Raw genomic sequence first — 21,853 nt, 5'->3', positions numbered from 1 at the left:
TGAGGAAGTATGTATAGATTCTTTAGAAAATCTTCCCATTAGTGACATATTAGGCATTTTTGCAAAAGTTTAAGTGAGGTTAATAAAATTTAATAGTGTTTTTAACCTTGGTAAAATTTGCCAACTTGAGAGCATCGGTTGACCATACTTAAGGTTCGTTTAACTGAGTGTCTAGGTTCGGTCGGGAGTATTTTGAACTAGAAGGATAGTCGACAGTACTTGAGGGTTTCAAAGACAATTTTCCAAATCCGCGTGGTTCAGTCGACCAGGTCAATTAGAACTATGAGGTTCGGTCGACCGGGAGGTTGGCATTTCCCACGTGGGGGTTTGGCCGACTAAGGCGTTGCCCATATAATCTTGGTTGGTCGACCTAGCGGTCAACTTGTTAATGCAGGGAGGTTCGGTCGACTAGAGTTTACCTATATACTTTAGGTTGGTCGACCGAGCGGTCAACTTGTTGACCCGGTGGGAGTTCAATCGTACGAAGATCTCAATATAACCGAGTTTGGTTGACCAAACATGCCAATTTGGGCATTTTCAGTCTTTTTCTCTTTAAAATGTTGTCCCTATTCATATGATGACTAACTTAATTTTAATAGGGCACTCTTTTATGCATGCATGGGGGACCTAAGGTCAATCTAGGTCTTATTTAGGTCTACAGAAAAAATCCGGTGTCGGTCGACCACTAAGGTCATTCGGATCCCTATGGTCAATCTACGGTCTTTTTTTTATCTTTATTCATATCATGCAGGAAAATTCAAATATTACAGACCAAATAGCGAATGCAATACAAGTGAAATTTAAATGTCTTCAATCTCTTTTGCTCTTGTGACTTCCTTGGAATACGCCAACTGATGTACATGTCCTTTGAGTTTCTTCTGGCTTCCATTTTCAATCTCTTTATATGTGTGTTCTGAAATGTTACCTGTTCAAACACTGGATACACACATAAAAAACTTGCGGTTTATCATTATCAAAACTAGGGATCAGACTCAAAAAGTCAACAAATATAAAAGTGCGTTAGTTCACATTGTAAGGGAAAAGTAACACTACCCAAACAAAAGAATACATGGAAATAAGATACATTATACATGAGCAGGTACAAGCAATGGGTGCTGACAAAAAGTATGAGGGTACATACAAAGAAAGAGATGCCAACTGGCCTATTAAAAGGCCTGCATTGGTGCACAAGGGAGGATCACACACGTAGAGGGGGGGGGGGAGAGATTTCATTCACTGTTCAAGCACGCAAGGGCATTATTCATGCGTCACCTTTTCTTTCTAGCATCCTCCTAGAGCCTCCATCATTTGTCACCAAACCAATCTCTCTCATTTCTCTCGCTCATCTTCATCCACATCAGCCTTCATCCTCATATCCCCTTCCTAAAGATGTCTCTCACCCTTTCTCTCTCACCCGAGCCCGTTCCCTATCTCCAGCGAGCTCCTCCATCTCTCAGCACTCACACTCGCATAGGGGAGCTTGTGTTATTCACCATCCATGCAAGGCATAAAACAGTTTCGAGGGAGGGAGGTCTCTTTTTCTTCCCTATCCTTTCATCACCCTCACGAACCCTCAACCTCCAGCTGCTCCCTCTTCTCTCGACATCGCCCACCTCCTTGCCGAACACACCCCACACATGCAGCAGAGAAGCATCCCACCGTCTCTCCATTCCCTCGGCAACACACACTGCCCTCACTCTTGAGCTCTCCCATTACTCCACAAACTGTTCCCCTGTTTCGCCTTCCACTTTCCTGCTCGTTTCTTCATTTTGTTGGAATTGGTGTATTCCCAAGAGGGGGGTGAATTTGGTATTTAAAAGTTTCTGCCTAGGTTAGATCCTGATTCCACAAATAGTATTACACAAACCTAGAGTCTTTCTATATAATAATAAACTCAATCAAATATTCAAACAATTAACCACATGTGCTGCATATAATAAATCAAACATAAAACATGCATGTGTTGAAATTGAAAGTGCGGAAATAAAATAGAGAGCCAACACAAAATATGATATCAGGTTTTGGCCAATACTGCCTACATCCCCGCCTCAAGCTCACAAATAAGAGGATTCCACTATGTTTCCTCACTTGCAGGTGGAGCGGCACCTAATACAACACCTTACAGGATAGTGCACCTAGTTCTCTTAACCGGGTCTGAACCAGTCTGGGACTATTCATAAGGCTAGTCTCCCTCTTCTGACAACCAGTCGGTAATACAAAAGATAATCAATAATTTTTGTACAAACAATTGCTTCTAATACAAGGCGATGTATACAATATGAAGCTCAAATACACTTACACATGATATGAAATATAAGCTTGAGTTTGTATGTGATTTTATCAAAATACCTTTTCAAACTAAACAAACCTACTCTAAACAAGTCTATAATCAAACAACCAAATACTTATTTGAACAGTCCCACTTACTTGCCTCGCGTTAGGCCTTGTTGAATAAGTATGGGTACCTATGACGTATTTCCTCCTCTAATTCCCATGAAACTTCCTCAACTACGTGATTATGCTATAGTACTTTCACCAATGGAATTTTTTTGGTACGTAGTTCCTGCTCTTTTCGGTCTAGAATATGAACTAGTACTTCATTATATGCTAAGGTGTCACTAATTTCCAAAGACTCTTAGTTTATCACGTGCGAAGGATTTGGGACGTACTTTTTCAATATAGACACATGAAACACGTCATGGAACTTAGACAATGTTGGTGATAACGCTATCCTATAAGCAATCAGACCAACCCCCTATAGTATCTCGAATGAATTGATATAACTAGGGCTTAGCTTACCCTTCTTTTCAAATCTCATAATTCCTTTCAATTATGCAAATCTCAAAAATATCTCATCCTTATATCAAACTCTAGCTGTTGTCAACGAGTATCAGCATAACTCTTCTATCGACTCTAAGCTATTTTAATTCTTTCCCGGATGAGTATGATTTTCTAAGAAGTTTGCTATATAATTTCTGGCCCCAAAATTTCCCATTCACCAACCTCATCCCAATACAGTGGAGATCGGCACCTCTGACCATATAATGCTTCATATGGTGCCATCTCGATGCTGGCCTAGTAACTATTGTTGTACGTAAATTCCACTAGTGGCGAATACTGAATCCAACTTCCCCCAAAATCTAGTACACAAACCCGCAACATATCTTCCAATATCTGAATTGTTCTCTTTGACTGTCCATCAATTTGGAGGTGAAACATGGTACTAAAGGTCAGCTAAGATCCCAAGGCTCTCTACAAACTTTTTCAAAACTGGGATGTGAACCGTGGGTCCTGATCTAATATGATGGACATTGGCACGCTATGTAGTCTAACTATCTCCTAAACATATAACTCTAACAGCCTATTCATAGAGTAGTTAACTTTAACCCGAATGAAATGGACAGTTTTTGTCACACGGTCTACTACTACCCAAATAGGATTTTGCCCATGCAGTGTTGGTGCCAACCCCATTACGAAATCCATGGAAATGTGCTCCAACTTCCACTCAGGCATGTGGAGTTGTTACAATGACCCTGTTGGTCTCTGATGCTTAGCCTTTACTTGCTGACATATAAGGCACTAGTCCACCAATCGGGCGATTTCTCTCTTCATGTTGTTCCACCAGAAAGATTACCATAGATCTTGATACATCTTGGTGCTCCCTGGATGTACGGTATAAAGAGAACGATGAGCCTATTTCAAAATGGTTCTTTTAATATCAACATCATTGGGTACACATAATCTAGTGTGAAACCTCAAAATCCCATCATCTAAAATGTTAAAATCCGTCCTCAATCCACTCTTTACTTTATTCACAATTTTCATCAACTCTGCGTCTTTTATCTGAGCAGCCTTAATCCTTTCCACATGGGTTGGTTGGATTACCAGACTAACAATGAATACCTGGTGATTTTCTTCCACTATTTCCACACCAAATCTTTTTAGATCCATCCTGATTTGATGTTGAGTTACCACTACTGATACTGATGCACTCATGGACTTTCAACTAAATGCATTAGCTACCACATTAGCTTTCCTTAGGTGGTATCTGATAGTACAATCATAGTCCTTTATTAGTCCAATTCGTCTCCTTTATCTCATATTCAGTTCCTTCTACGTGAAGAAGTACTTGAGGCTTTTGTGGTTTGTAAAGATCTCGCACCTTCCACCTTACAAGTGGTGCCTCCAAATTTTCAACACAAAAACCACTATCACCAACTCCAAATCATGCGTGGGATAATTCTTCTCGTGCTCCTTGAGTTGACAAGAAGCAAAAGCAATGACCTTGCCCTATTGCATTAAAACACACCTGTTAATTCAGGTATAATCCTAAGAGAGGGGTGAATTGGGTATTTTAAAAATATTTAAGTTTATTTTACCACTTAATCCCTATTTCAATATTTAACAAATTAATTCAAATTATTATCTTAATAAATTCTATTTTACCCAATTAATTATCAAGTGCATATAATATAAATCAACATACAAGCATGCAAAAGCTGATAATGAAATGCAAGCAGAAATTAAAAGATAAGGGAAAAGAGAAGGAAAACACGATTTTACGAGGTTCAGCCAACGTAGCCTACGTCCTCGCCTTGAACAACCCACTCAAGGATTCCACTAAATCCATGCTCCTTTAACAGGGATGGAGCTTCCCTTACAATCTGCTGCTTACAAGAGGCATAGACTCCTCCTCACCCGGTTCACAACCCGAACCGTGATTACAATATAAAATTTCAAATCTGCAAAAACTCAATATTGCTTCTACACAAGCTGGTGAGTACAATAGAAATTCCAAACACATATTCATATAATAAAAACTTGAAACTCAATGAGTGTATATAATGTGGTCAATAAAATCTCTGAATAATCTTTGGTTTAAAAGAATATGACTATTTCACTTCAAATATTGAATCCCACCAAATAATTTCAATACAAATATGTAATTCAGTTTTACTCCCAAAAATCTAGATCGATCAGTTTTGTTCCAAATATCCAAAACACAATATGATCTTTGTATATGAATATGAATGTATATAATATGTGTTCAAAAGAGCAAAAACCTAATATAATATTTTTCAGAAAATATCCCTCAATAATATATATATTTATGAGCTCTTAGGATATTTAATCAAGTGATTTTGTAATATTGAAAATATCGAGTCTTTAAGTGAATAAACACTTGAATCAAAAATATTCAACCATTGGCAAAAATTTTCTCAAGTAGGGATCTTTTCAAAAACAATCTATATATATATATATATATATATATATATATATATATATAAAAAAACTCAAAAAAAATCTCTTAAATAATATTAAATGATAAATTTTTGAGATGAAAAACTCTTTGAGAATAAGTAGTAACAAATAGATCGATTTACCAAACCTCAATACCAAGTTGTATGTACAACAATCGCTAGAATGCCTTTTGAAAGTCAACGTAGCCTTAGCTCAGATTTGACGTATATGCTTTGAAATCCCAAGCAAGAATTCAGCAGTGTGTTCAATGCTCTCCCAAGTTGTGCTAAACGTTCAACACACTCAATCTCATGCCAAAGGTTGAGGCACTACGGTTTAGAGGTTGATTATATAGGTAATCCCGACCTTAAAATAAGTCCTAGCCGTTTGATCAATTTAGTCAAGTGTATAATCCACGTGTTCACTCGCTAAAGATCAGATTTTAAAACTTCCCACCGGTTCAAACGACTAAAGATTTAGGTTTACACATCTAATGTTCCTTAAAGCACTGAAAATTATAGTCTAGACACAGGGTCAGACGACTGAACTATGGGTTCAGTCTTCTGAAGTCCCAACTCAGACGACTGAACTGAAGGTTCAGACATCTGAAGGTGTTCTGCCTATTCTGTTGGCCTTACTAGGTTTGATACTCCATTTTGATGCTAACAAACGAGTAGGATTTAACATGCTTTAGTTGAGTGTTGTGTTTTCTCAGGAATTCATACTGAAGGTACTCATGTAGCATGAATCAATAACTGATAGCATGGATCAAAGTTTGAAGACCATAAGAGCATGATGATTAAAGAAAAACAACATGAGAGCTCAAAGTTTTGAATATTCTGCGAGATCAGAGATTAGCAACAAAGAAAACTCATAAAAAAGGAGAATTTTTGAGAAATTAGGACAGGTCTCTGTAAGTACTTTAAGTTTATTCAAGTATGAAGTTTTCCTTTTGAAGCTCATTAAACAAAGAGACTTAGAGACCATAAGAAAATAACTTGGAACATTTTATCAAAGTTAAAACAAATTTATATTCCAAGTAAAAATGAAAGAGAAATCAAAAAGTGACTAAGAAAGAAATTTGTTCAGTTGACAGATGACTGTGTGGTTATAGGCAAATGACTGACTAAATTAAAGACTTAAAGTTGAAACACCAAAGCTTGATAGACGACTGTCAAGGCTCCCACCGATGACTGTTAGTGAAAGGTGAGAAGTCTGTGAAAGCTTCACCAGACGAATGTCTACCTTATATGTTACTAAAAGGCTCAAAATTTCACATGGACAGACGACTGTCATCATATGTACAGACGATTGTCACCTTATATTATGATGACAGACGACTGCTACTCAAGGGACAGACGATTGCCACCTTTTTGCCTATGAATCTTACCATTATATTAAATGGACAAACGACTGTCAGGACTTCACAGTCGTCTGCCTCGCAGAAATTTTTTGTTTTCCAATGGATATAATTTTTGAAATTCAAAAAATTGGAAACTCAAATAAGTTGATTTTATGAAAATAAGTCTGAGTATCCTTTGGGGAACAAGCAAAGAGGTTTTATACATCTATAAATACCCCCAAGACTCAATGAATTATACACCAAGATTATTAAGAGCTCACAATTTGCTGTCATACTCTCTCTCACTCTGAAATTCTGAAAGTGCCTCATATTGCTCTCATCCTTGCTCGAAATTAAGAAGTTCCTGCTAATTCTTTCATTGAGAGATATCCACGGTGATAAATTTCTAAGAGCTTCATTCTAAAAATTCATATTCCAAATTTTCTAAAGTGCATTAGTGTTTTAAACTTGTACTAATCAGCTCTTTGAGGAGCAAGTTTTTGTACGTGTTGTTTCTCTATCATTGTAACAGGGCTTGTTGATGATTTGAGTATTGAATCATGGACCAAACAAGGGGAGATTGTTTGGAGAAGGTGGGCTCTAGCCTTACCCAAGGAGTGCTTGTAATCATTTTTGTTCCAACTGATAAAGGAACGGTAATAGTGAATCCTTTGGTGGTTTGGCTAAGGGCAAGGATGTAGGCTGTGTTGAAGCCGAACCTCGTAAAAATCCTTGTGTTCTTCTTTCTCTACTCTACTCTTTATTTTTTCAAGGATATAATTTGCGTGGTTGTTTTAAATTTCAATCCTGAATGTTTGGTAATTAAATAGACCGGAAGGTAATTCGTTTTGGATAAATCAGCATTGATTGCGGAAATCGAAAGGGACTACGTTGGTTGATTATCCTTGACCTATTAATCTGAAAGTTTATTTAAAAACTGAACATTGGGAAGAAGAATACATGTGATACAGGGCTTATATTGAGAATAACAAATTTTCACATATATTGTTACTTAAAATTAAGAGTTTAATGTTGTTGTGATTGATTGTGATAGTTTCTTAAAAGAACTAATTCTAAATTTTTTTTAAAAAACCAATTCATCCCCACTCTTGGGATGCTATTCCTAATTTCAATTGGTATCAGAGCCTAGTCATAGTAATTCCTAACAAGAAACTATAAAAAGATCAAATGGCAAATATAGGAGTAGCACCCTTCAGTGAAGGCCAGTCCTCAACTCGTTCACCAATCTTTTGTGGACATAATTATACATTTTGGAAAAAGAGAATGCAAATCTATCTCCAACACATGGATTGGAGAGCATGGGAAGTAGTTATGGATGGAGACCTTATTCCCACTAAAATAGTTGATGGAAATCAGATTCTAAAAGAAAAAAAGGACATGATCGATTCAGACTATAAAATGCTTCAAATCACTTCAAGCGCTATAAATGCTTTATACTGTGCCTTAAATGCTAACGAATTTAATAGGGTCATGGCAAGCACGACGGCTAAAGAAATATGGGACAAATTAGAAGTGACATGTGAAGGAATTATTGATGTTAGAGACAACAGGATAGAGATGTTAACAAGTGAATATGAAGCATTCAAGATGAATTCTGATGAAACAATATCAAGTATGTACACCAGATTTACCTACATAATAAATTCCTTAAGTGCCTTAGGGAAAACTTATACTACATACGAAATGATTAGAAAAATCCTAAGAGGCCTTCCCTCAATATGGGAACCAAAGGCTACAGCTATCACTGAAGGTAGAAACCTTAAGACTACCTCTTTAGATGAACTCATAGGTTCACTACTTACCTATGAAATTACTCTAAAAGAAAGGAATCCTGAACCAAAGCATAAAAGATCTATTGCATTAAAAGCGTCTAGCCACAGCTCTCGTGAAAAAGAAAGTGAGACAAGTGACTTAGATCAAGATGAATTAGCATTCATCACTAAGAGACTAGGCAAGTTTTATAGAAGAAATAAGAGATTTCTTAGAAAGTTCAGTAAAAAGAAACCTGAAAAAGGAGAGACAAGTAGGAAGGAAAATAAAAGCAAGAATGAACCTCCAATATGTTATCATTGCAAGAAACCAGGGCATATCAAACCAGATTGTCCGTTGTTCAAGAAAGACAAGAAGAAAAAGAAGGAAGCTATAAAAGCTTCGTGGGATGATTCAAGCTCCAGCGAGACAGAAAATGAATCAAGCGGACAAGAGATGGAAAACATATATTTCATGGCGAATAATGAAGAGGTAAACTCCTACTATTCCTCTACATAATCTCAAAATGAGTCGTGTGATGAGTCATGTGACAGCATGCCTTCCTATAAGGAATTGTAAGATGAGTTGTTTTCTTTGCATAAGAGATTTATAAAAATTTCTAAAAGAAATATAACTTTGAATGATCAAAATAAGGAACTAGCGAAGCAACTTGAATCATTCAAAGCTATTGTAGAAGAAAAAAATTCTTTTATTAAGAAGTTGGAAGAAGAAATAAATATAGCAACTCAAGAGTTAGACAAAACTCAAAAAGATAATTTGAATAAAAAGGATTTAGAAGTAAATGAACTCAAAAAGGCAGTAGAGGATAAAGAAAAAATTATCCATAACTTTATCAAAGGAAAAGAAAACTTTGAAAAGATAATTGGACAGCAAAGGCTTCATGGGAACAAAGAAGGTATAGGCTACAATGGTAGAACAAATAAAAAGAACAAAAAGCTATATATGAGATACTTTGTTAAGGAAGCTAAGTATTATGCTAGCACTTCATCAAACAACAAATATGAACACACTACTTTCTATATGTGCATGACTAAAGGTCATGTAATGTTTAATTGCCCACTAAAAAGAAAGTATGTTAAAGTGCAAGGAGAATGGAAAGCCAATAATGGAACTAACAAAAAAACAAAGAAAAGTAAAAGAATTTGGGTTCCAAAGACTAACACAAAAAAATCCTCCATTGTAGGTATGCTTTAGGACAACACCATCAACAGATAATTGGTACTTGGACAGCAGGTGCTCAAGGTACATGACCGGTGACAAGACCAAGTTCACTACATTAAAACAAGAGGATGGAGGATACGTCACCTTCGGCGATAATGCTAAAGGTAAAATCATTGGCATCAGTAAAATTAGTAAAGAACCTTCACTCACCATAGATAATGTGCTATTAGTAGAAGGATTAAAACATAACCTTTTAAGTATTAGTCAACTAAGAGATAAAGGGTTCGAAATAATTTTTAAGAAAGAAAAATGTGTTATTCAAAATCTTAAAAACAATGAAACTTTGTTTATAGCTCATAGGTTAAACAATGTTTATTGTATAAATTTTGAGAACTTAGTAAATCAGAATGTAACTTGTTTGGCAACAATGAATGAAATAAGTTGGCTATGGCATAAGAAACTAGAACATGCTAGCATGGACCTATTATACAATTTATCAAAGAAAAATCTTGTCAAAGGACTTCCTAATACAAAATTTATAAAAGACAAGATATGTGATGCATGTCAAAAGGGAAAGCAAGTTAAAACAAGTTTCAAAAAAAAAAAAAATACATATCTACAAAAAGACCCCTAGAATTATTGCATCTAGACTTATTTGGTCCAACTACAACCTCAAGTCTAGGAGGAAAACAATATGCTTTTGTAATAGTAGATGATTATTCAAGATTCACTTGGGTATTATTTCTAGCAAACAAAGATGAAGCCTATGACATGCTTATTACTTTATGTAAGAAATTACAAAATGAAAAGGGCTATAAAATAACAAGCTTTAGGAGTGATCAAGGTAGGGAATTTAGAAACAAAAATGTTAAAAAATTCTATAATGAATATGAAATAAACCATAATTTTTCTACACCTAGGACTCCACAACAAAATGGAGTTGTAGAAAGAAAAAATAGAACTTTACAAGAAATGGCGAGAACAATGTTAAATGAAAACAATCTACCTAAATACTTTTGGGTAGAAGCTGTAAATATAGCATGCTATATTATAAATAGGGTATCAATAAGATAAAAAATGGTCAAAATTCCATATGAACTTTGGAAAGGAAGAAAACCTAATATTTCCTACTTTCATGTATTTGGATGCAAATGTTTTATTCTTAATACTAAAGATGATTTAGGAAAATTTGATGCAAAATTTGATGAAGGTATCTTCCTAGGGTACTCTATAAATAGTAAAGCTTATAGGGTTTATAATAAAAGAATCTTTACTATTATGGAATCAATGCACATAACATTTGATGAATCAAACAATCATAACAATAAAAATAAGTATGATGAAAAAGAAGATACTTCACAAAAAGAAGAAAATCTTGAAATAAAAGAAGAAATCAATAATGATGCTTCAAATGAAAACCTTAGAGAAAATCTGAAGCTTCCTAAAGAATGGAGATATGATAAAAATCACCCAAAAGGACAAATTCTTGATGAAACTTCAAAAGGAATAACTACTCGAGCCTCATAAAAAAATATTTGCAAGCATTATGCCTTTTTATCTCAAGATGAACCCAAAAATATTGAAGAAGGCTTAAATGATGATTCTTGGATCATAGCTATGTAGGAGGAACTAAATAAATTTGAAAGAAGTCAAGTTTGGAAACTTATACCTAAACCCAAAGACAAGTCAATCATAGGAACTAAATGGGTGTTTAGAAATAAAAAGGATGAAACTGGAGTAGTTGTGAAAAATAAAGCTAGGCTTGTAGCACAAGGTTACAATCAAGAAGAAGGCATTGATTATGAAGAAACTTTTGCCCCTGTAGCAAGAATGGAAGCTATAAGGATGCTTCTTGCCTATGCAGCCTATAAAGATTTCAAATTATACCAAATGGATGTAAAAAGTGCATTTCTAAATGGCTATATAAATGAAGAAGTCTATGTTAAACAACCTCCAGGTTTTGAAGATTTTAAAAATCCAAATTATGTATTTAAGTTAACTACAACCCTATATGGATTGAAACAAGCTCCTAGAGCTTGGTATGATAGACTAAGCAAATTTCTATTCCAAAATAAATTTTCAAGAGGAAAGATAGACAGCACTTTATTTATAAAAAACAAAGATAATCATATGCTTATAGTTCAAATTTATGTTGATGATATTATATTTGGAGCTACTCATGAAGATTTGTGTAATGAATTTGCTAAAACTATGCAAAGAGAGTTTGAAATGAGCATGATGGGAGAATTAAATTACTTTTTAAGTTTGCAAATCAAATAAGCTAAAAATGGAACTTCCATAAATCAAACTAAGTATATTAAAGACTTGCTAAAGAAGTTTGATATGGAATAAAGTAAACCTATAGGAACTCCTATGAGCACTTCAACTAGTCTAGATAAGGATGAAAAAGGGAAACAAGTTGATTCCAAACATTATTGAGGTATGATAGGAAGTTTACTTTACTTAACAACGAGTAAACCAGATATAATGATCAGTGTGTGTATGTGTGTTAGGTTCCAATCGGCTCCTAAGGAATCACATCAAACAGTAGTAAAACGAATTCTTAGATATTTGCTAGGCACACTTGATTTAGGGTTATGATATCCAAAAGGAACTGATTTCGAAATGATAAGTTATTCAAATGCAGATTATGCAGGATACAAAAATAGATAGAAAATGCACTAGTGGGACTTGCCACTTTTTAGGACACTCATTAGTTTCATGGTTTTCAAAGAAACAAAATTTCGTAGCATTATCTACAGCTGAAGCAGAATACATAGTAGTTAGGAGCTGTTGTGCTCAAATTTTATACATGAAACAACAATTAAAAGACTTCAAAATTCAACATCAAACAATCCCCATAAAATTCGATAATACAAGTGCGATAAATATTTCAACGAATCTAGTATCACATTCAAGAACTAAACATATTGATATACGTCACCACTTTTTAAGAGATAATGTAGACAAGAAAGAAATAGTTCTTGAATTTAAAAATACTCATGCTCAATTAGCTGATATATTTTCCAAACCATTAGTTGAGGATCAATTTATATTTATTCGATGAGAATTAGTCATGTTACATATAAGAGAAGTTAACTAAAAAGGGGAAGAAGCTAAGTTTGGTTAGGACAAACAACTACCAGGGAGGTGACAGATGACTGGCAAGCTACTATCTGTGTAAAAGACAGTAGATAGACGACTGCCAGTGAGCTCACAGTCGACTGGCAAGCTACTGTCTGTGGATAGATGACTATCTAATTAGAGAAGGTACTTTTCACTTAAAAACATGCTTTTTAAACCCTACAGATGACTGACCATTCATCTTCCTTCCTCTAAAACATTTTCTCTTCTCTTTCATTCCAGCTCTTTCTCTTACAAGCTTCACAAACCGATTATCCATCATACCCTACTCTATACATATCTAGGGTTTCTACTTGTCAAGATGGTTTGTACCAAAACTGTAGGAAAGAAGGACAAAGCTTCTTCATCTTCTTCAAAGCCTACAAGCAACGATGTTATAGAAAAATGGCTGGTCTCTTCACATGCAAAATCGTTGTATCAGAACCATCTATCAGCTATTGAACCTATGTTCTATAAGATTTTAGATGTTACCTTCTTTGAAGAAAATTTTCTTGAAATTTTAGATATGTTCAAAGCTATAGGATGGGACAAGTTTATCCTTCATCAAGTAAAAGGGTATTATCCAGATCAAATTAAGATTTTTTACTCTAATTTGGTTAAGAAGGAAGATGACATTACTTTTGAAATTTATGGTCAAAGGATAATACTTACCCCACACTCATTACGAAAAATTCTCCATCTCAAGCATGGGAATTTTAAGTGTACACCAGTTGAGAAGCATTGGACCATGGAACAAGGGTTTACACCACAAGAATTTCTGCCTCTCGTGATGAATGATGCACTTGTGTATTTTGGACATCCTCCACCATACAAGTAGCTTAATCTTTAGGCACAAATTCTACATAAGATCATTGCATACAACATAATTCCGAGGTCTAGATCTTTTGATCACGTTTCATATTTTGATTGTTTTGTTATGTGGTGCTTACTCAAAGGGAAGAAACTAGCCTTATCAAGTATCATACTGAAGTGGATGGTAATGAAACTTGAATCACCTAGAATTGGGCTTCCATACGATGGTATTCTTTCCTTAATCTTTGCCCATTTTCAAGTCCTCTCTCCTACTTCAAAAATTGTAAAAGAACCCCTAATCATGTTTTCTCATCTACTACATTGAAACGAATGGGTTACAAAAAGTATGTCGAGGGTTGGACGTTCCGAGGAAACAGACCGGCAAGACCTGCACTTGAGGCAAGGAGTCCAGCTCCTAAAGAAGCTGATATGCCACCTTGGTTTGTTCCTTTTTATCAACATTATACTAGCTTCACTTCCGAAATGAGAGATAACTTTTCTTCTCTTCAAAATAAACTCTCCACCATTGATGACAAGTATACCTCATTAGATACTCGTATTGCTAAGATAGAACATCATGTCACTAAACATGGCACTGATTCAGATAATGAGGATAGTAAAAATTCTGATGAGGAAGAAGCTGAATCTGAAGAAGGTGAAGGAGAAGAAGAAGAAAAAGAAGCAGAAGAAGATGAAGGAGATAATGAAGCAGCAACTGAAGAAGAAGAAGAAGAGGAGGAAGAAGAAGAAGAAGGTTCACAGCAATCCAAAGGAAAAGGAATTGTTGAAGCCAGTGACACTAACTCTAACATATAGACTTATGTTAGGTGCTTTTTTTTTCTTTTTTTTAGCTCTTTTGTATGCTTAAATTCTGGATGTATTTTTGTGCTTGTTGAGCAAAAAGGGAAAATGTGTAAGCTAAAGACTATGAGTCTCTATATGTATTCTAGCTCTGAAACTCTGAACATTTCGCAATGTTTTGCTCTTAGTTTGATGTATTATAAGTTCTAATATTAATGATAATTCTGAAAACTTTGCAAGTTTTGCTTTGAATATGCTGCTTGACACATTTGAGCATAATTCTTAATCAATTGATGTTAATACATTAACACTGGCTTCACACATACTCAAATTGCTATTTGTCCTTGATCATTGTATACTCACACTTTATTTGTTGAATGATGTCAAAGGGGGAGAAGTGTTTAGCCAAAATTTTTCTTGAAATTGATAAAAGCATGAATGATATTGAAGCTTATTGAAAGGGGGAGTCTTTTTTAAGGCTCACTCAAATTTTTTGCATCTTGTTTGTCATCATCAAAAAGGGGGAGATTGTTGGCCTTACTAGGTTTGATACTCCATTTTGATGCTAACAAACAAGTAGGATTTAACATGCTTTAGTTGAGTGTTGTGTTTTCTCAAGAATTCATACTGAAGGTACTTATGTAGCATGAATCAATAACTGATAGCATGGATCAAAGTTTGAAGACCATAAGAGCATGATGATTAAATAAGAACAACATGAGAGCTCAAAGTTTAGAATATTCTACGAGATCAGAGATTAGCAACAAAGAAAGCTCAGAACAAAGGAGAATTTTTGAGAAATTAGGACAAGTCTCTGTAAGTACTTTAAGTTTATTCAAGTATGAAATTTTCATTTTGAAGCTCATTAAACAAAGAGACTTAGAGACCATAAGAAAATAACTTGGAACATGTTTTCAAAGTTAAAACAAATTTATATTCCAAGTAAAAATGAGAGAGAAATCAAAAAGTGACTAAGAAAGAAATTTGTTCAGTTGACAGACGACTGTGTGGTTATAGGCAGACGACTGACTATATTAAAGACTTAAAGTTGAAACACAGAAGCCTAACAGACGACTATCAAGGCTCCCACAAACGACTGTCAGTGAAAGGTGAGAAGTCTGTGAAAGTTTCACCAAACGACTGTCTACCTTATATGTTACTAAAAGGCTCAAAATTTCACATGGACAGATGACTGTCATCATATGGACAGATGACTGTCACCTTATATTCTCATGACAGACCACTACCACTCAAGGGATAGATGACTACCACCAACCTATGAATCTTACCGTTATATTAAATGGACAGACGATTGTCAGGACTTCACAGTCGTCTTCCTCGCAAATTTTTTTTGTTTTCCAACGGATATAATTTTTGAAATTCAAAAATTTGGAAACTCAAATAAGTTTGTTTTATGGAAACAAGTCTGAGTATCCTTTGGGGAACAAGTAAAAAGGTTTTATACATCTATAAATACCCCCCAAGACTCATTGAATTATACACCAAGATTATTAAGAGCTCACAATTTGCTGTCATACTCTCTTTCACTCTAAAATTCTGAAAGTGCCTCATATTGCTCTCATCCTGGCTCGAAATTAAGAAGTTCCTGCTGATTCTCACTGTGTTTGATCATTGAGTTGTTGATTCTTTCATTGAGAGATATCCACGATGATAAATTTCTAAGAGCTTCATTCTAAAAATTCATATTCTGAATTTACTAAAGTGCATTAGTGTTTTAAACTTGTACTAATCAGCTCTTTGAGGAGCAAGTTTTTGTACGTGTTGTTTCTCTATCATTGTAACAGGTCTTGTTGACGATTTAAGTATTGAATCGTTGGACCAAACAAGGGGAGATTTTTTGGAGAAGCCGGGCTCTAACCTTACCCAAGGAGTGCTTGTAATCATTTTTGTTCCAACTGATAAAGGAACGATAATAGTGAATCCTTTGGTGGTTTGGCTAAGGGCAAGGACGTAGGCTATGTTGAAACCGAACCTCGTAAAAATCTTTGTGTTCTTCTTTCTCTACTCTACTCTTTATTTTTTCAAAGATATAATTTGCGTGGTTGATTATCCTTGACCTATTAATCTAAAAGTTTATTTAAAAACTGAACATTGGGGAGAAGAATACTTGTGATACAGGGCTTATATTGAGAACAACAAATTTTCACATATATTGTTACTTTAAATTGAGAGTTTGATCTTGTTGTGATTGATTGTGATAGTTTCTTAAAAGAACTAATTCTAAATTTTTTTTTTAAAACCAATTCACTCCCCCCCCCCCTCTTAGGAAGCTATTCCTAATTTCATGTTCCATGTTTCAAAATTAATTCTTCAAATGACTGAACTAATTCTTCAGTCTTCTGAGGAAATTCTTTAGACATCTAAAGCAAAACTTCAGTTATTTGAAGTTGCATCTTCGGACGTCTAAGGGTAATTCTCAGTTATCTGGGTAGTCCAACTTCAGTTTTTTTATTTTGTTTTCAAAAACAAATTTTGCTTTCTTGCTTTGCTTCTTCATAAAATATTTTCTGGGATTTTAAATAGAGTCTCTAAGTCAATGAATGACCTTTAAAATATTTTCATGAGATGCATGAGTCCTAAGGTCAGTCTAGGATATATTTTGAGTTTCGAATTAAATCATATGAAATATGTAAATACCTTTAGTTCTAAATACCCATTCCCATGACGACCTTGAACTTGACTTTTGCATATTTATTCTTCTACTCTTTTAGTTCCATGGATTGTGTCAAGTTGTATATCCTTTAATCCTCATGGCTTCCATGACTTTCTAACCTTCCGTGCATGCTAAATATTGTTCAAGTTCACAATCTCAATGCACAGATTAAATACCAAGTGATTTGTCATTATAAAAATAGGATTGGACTCATAGAGTCAACAATCTCTCCCTTTTGATGATGAGAAATACACGAGCAAAAATATAAAATGGGTTACGCCTAACAAGGCTCCCCCTCAAATAATGCACAATCAAATATTCAATAAAATGAAATAAGCTCATACACAATTGAAAATAGGCAATAGTTTTGTACATATAACTCATGTACTTATGTACTTTTGCCAACTATTTTTTCTATAACCTTATATTTTTCTCCCCCTTTTGACATCAACAAAAAGATATATAACAAAAATGTTCAGACATGATTAAATCTTTTTTTTTTTTTAAATATGCAACCTTCAGATTTCAAAAATTGTACTGTGAAATATGTCTCCCTATGTTAATTCAATTTACTTCTTCCCCTTGCTAATGCAAAAAACTATGTTGTTGAATTAAATTGCAATGTGAACATACATAGTGTGTCAAATTTCATAGACTTGGATAAGAAAAAACAGTCACTAAAGTTCAAAGGTTATGTGAGGATTAACATGCACTTATCATGATATGAGTTTAATACCAAATGTGAACAAATGTGATACCAAATGGGAACAAATGAGCCGAATTTGAAATTTTTAACAAATTGCGAATATTAAGTGATGTTGCTCCCCTTGAATTATGTCATCTAATATAATTTTAGGCAACTTCTCGACTATGCATCAGGCCTAATTCACATCTAATTTGGATAAACCTATCCTCCGCAAGTGGTTTCGTGAATATGTCTACCCATTGTTCATCTGTGCATACAAACTCAAGTGTCACATCTCCTTTTTGCACATGATCATGAAAAAAATGATATCTAATTTCTATATGTTTAGTTCATGAATGTAATATAGGATTCTTTGAGATGTTTATTGCACTCGTATTGTCACTCCTTATAGGAATTGTGTCATAGCTTAATCAAAAATTCATAAGTTGTTGCTTCATGTATAACGTTTGATCACAACAACTTCCTGTCGCTATGTATTCTACCTCAGCTGTGGATAGAGCAACTAAATTCTGCTTCTTGGAAAACCATGGGACTAAAAAATGTCCTAAGAAATGACATGTGCTACTCGTGCTCTTCCTATCCACTTTGCTACCAGCAAAATCAACATCTGAATAGCTAATAATCTCAAAGGATGTATACTTAGGATACCATAACCCCAGTTCAATAGTTCCTACCAGGTATCTAAGTATTTGTTTGATAGCCAAAAAATGTGACTCTTTTGGTGCAGCCTGAAATCATGCTTACAAACAGACGCTGAACATTATGTCAAGTCCGCTGGCAGTCAAATATAGTAAGCTACCAATCATTCCACAATAGAGCTTGACATCTACTGGTATACCTTGTTCATCTTTGTCTAATTTCAAAAAAGAGCTCATGGGTGTCCCTAGTATTTTTTCCATCTTCCATATTAAACTTTTTGAGTAGATCTCTAATGTACTTTGATTGATTTATAAAAATTCCATGTTTCACTTGTTTGATCTAAAGTTTTAGGAAGAAATTTAGTTCACCCATCATGCTCATCTCAAATTCATTTTGCATTATACTTGCAAACTCATTATACAATTCTTTATTTGTTGCTCCAAAAATGATATCATCTACGTATACTACTAGGAGCATATTTTCATTCTTCATTTTTATAAATAGTGTTGTGTCTATCTTTCCTCTGATAAATCCATTATCAAGTAGAAAACCGCTTAACCTTTCATACCAAGCTCTAGGAGCTTACTTTAAACCATATAAGGCTTTAGTTAGTCTATAAACATGTTTTGGATACTTATGGTTTTCAAAACCAGGTGGTTGTTCTACATATACCTCTTCATTTATGTAGCCATTTAAAAATACACTTTTGACATCCATTAGATATAGTTTGAAATCCTTAAAAGCAGCATAAGCTAACAACATACGAATGGCTTCCATTCTAGCTACAGGTGCAAAGGTTTCTTCAAAATCTATTCCTTCTTCCTAGTTATATCCCTAAGCTACTAGTCTTGCCTTATTTCTAACAACTATCCCATGCTCATTTTTCTTGTTCTTATATATCCATTATGTTCCAATAATTGTCTTATCCTCAGTTCTAGGAACTAATGTCCATACTTTATTTCTCTCCAACTGGTTTAACTCTTCTTGTATGGACATCGCCCAAGATTCATCATCAATTGCTTCACTCACATTCGTAGGTTCTTCTTGAGACAGAAAGGCACAATGACTAATCATATTCCTAAGTGAGGATCATGTGGCTACTCCGTGTAATGGTTCACCTATTATTTGATCAATGGGATGACTCTTTATGTACTTCCATTCTCTAGGTAGTTCATTAACCTCATTTTCAATTTGATTAGTTTTAGCAGATGGTTCCTTAATTTCATTTCTCATTTCTAAATCATTTTCAATAGACAGTTTTTCAAATTCCTTATTTATCTCAATTTCACCTTCATCATTCTTTTTAGAGAAGGGATTTGATTCATCAAATACTACAAGAATGGATTCTATAACGGTTAATGTTCGTTTATTACATACTCTGTAGGCTTTACAATCTAAGGCATACCCTAGAAAGATACCTTCATCTAACTTCACATCAAACTTCCCTAAATGTTCATTGTCTATAAGCACAAAACATTTATAGCCAAAGACATGAAAATATGATATGTTTGGTCTATGACCATTCCATAATTCGTAAGGAGTCTTATATAGAGATGGTCTAATCAAAACTCTATTTAGAACATAGCAGACGGTATTTACTACCTCAACCCAAAAGTATTTAGGTAGTTTATGTTCATTAAGCATAGTTCTAGTCATTTCTTGTATAGACCTATTCTTTCTTTCAACTACACCATTCTGCTGTGGTGTTCTAGGAGCCGAAAAATTATAAGGTATTCCTAATGAATTGCAGTAGTCTTTTATGCCTTGATTTTTAAATTCTCTACCCTTATCACTTCGAATTTTAGTGACAGTATAACCCTTTTCATTTTGAATTTTCTAACATAGATTTATGAATTGTTCACATGCTTCATCTTTGTAACCTAAAAATAGTGCCCATGTATATCTTGAATAATCATCAACTATGACGAATGCGTATGATTTCCCTCCTAAACTCTAATTTGGGTTTGGACCAAATAAATCTAAGTGTAGCATTTGAAGTGGCCTAGTAGTAAAGATTACTTTCTTCTTCTTAAAGTTAGTTCTTACTTGTTTTCCTAGTTGGCATGCATCACAGATTTATCCTTCATGAATTTAGTCTTAGGCAATCCCTTAACTAATTTTTCCTTAACAAGTTTAAATATTAAGTCCATGTTTGCATGTCCTAGTCTCCTATGACAAATCCAACTAATCTCATTTATAGCAGAAAAATAAGTAACTTGTTGAGAAGTAAGACTGTCAAGGCTAGTGGTGTAGACATTTTCATGACGATCAGCAGTAAACAAACATCTTTGTTCTCTATAGTGCATTTGTCATATTCAAATGAGACTTTATAACCTTTATCACATAGTTGACTTATACTCAATAAGTTATGTTTCAATCCATCAAATAATAACACGTTATCAATGACAGTTATCAATGACAAGTGAAGGTTCCTTACCAACCTTACCAACTCCAATGATTTTACCTTTAGAGTTGTCCCCAAATGTAATGAATCCTTATCTCCTATCATATGTTGCGAGCATCCGCTATCCATATACCACTTGTCCTTCGAGGAGGACAATCTCAAGCACATCTATAAGACATAATCAGATAACTACTTTTGATACCCAGATTTTCTTAAGTCCATGAGGGTTAGTACTAGATTCTCCTATGACTTTTCAGACTTTCTTAATTTGACATCTTTATTTTTGAAAGGACGATCAAATTTTATGTGACCCAACCTCTTACATTTAAAACATGTAACATTTCTATGATAGTTTTTAGTTGGAAGATACGATTTTGACTCTCTTACAAAATATCCCACGTAGAGATCTCTCTGTTTTAAATTCTCCTTCCCGTTAAAACCAAGACCTTCCTTCTCTAGGAAATTTCTTTGAGCTCCTAGGAGTTTTTCAAAATTATTTTGACCTTCTATAAATTTATAAATAATCTTAGATTTATCTTTCAAATTCTTTTCTAACTCCTCAATTTTCAAATCTTTGTCTTTCATGAGAGATGCATGAGATTCATTTTAACTTTCAACTAACTTCGAAAATTCTTTCAATTTTAATTTCAAACCAGAATTTTTCTTATAAATTTTCTCAAGCATTTTAAGGGTATACATATATTCTTGATGCAATTCATCATAAGAAAGCATGTTATTTTCATTTTTTGAATCACTTGAATAGTAAGATGAAGCAGAACAAAACGATTGAACCTCATGGTCATCATGAGCCATCAGACATAGATTTCCAATCTCATCTTCACTGGATTCAAATTTTGAACTACTAATACTGTGAGTGTCCCAGCCCACCTTTAGAGCCTTCTTCTTCTTATTCTTCTTCTTAGACACTTTCTTCAGCTAGGGACAATCAAGCTTGATATGTCCAAATTCTCTACAGTTATAGCACATGAGAGGATCATCCTTTTACTTCCTTCTACTTGACTCTCCCTTTTCTGTTTTTGTGCCCTTGAATTTTCTAGTGTATTTCTTGTTCTTTCTCATGAACTCTCCAAATTTCTTAGTGATAAGTGTCATGTTTTCATCCGATTCTAAATCACTTCCCTTACTGGAGTAGTGAGA

This window comes from Malania oleifera, chromosome 1 (assembly GCF_029873635.1).
Source record: "Malania oleifera isolate guangnan ecotype guangnan chromosome 1, ASM2987363v1, whole genome shotgun sequence".
In the NCBI taxonomy this organism is placed as follows: Eukaryota; Viridiplantae; Streptophyta; class Magnoliopsida; order Santalales; family Ximeniaceae; genus Malania; species Malania oleifera.
The sequence above is the reverse complement of the archived record's forward strand: the minus strand, read 5'-3'. Positions refer to the sequence as shown.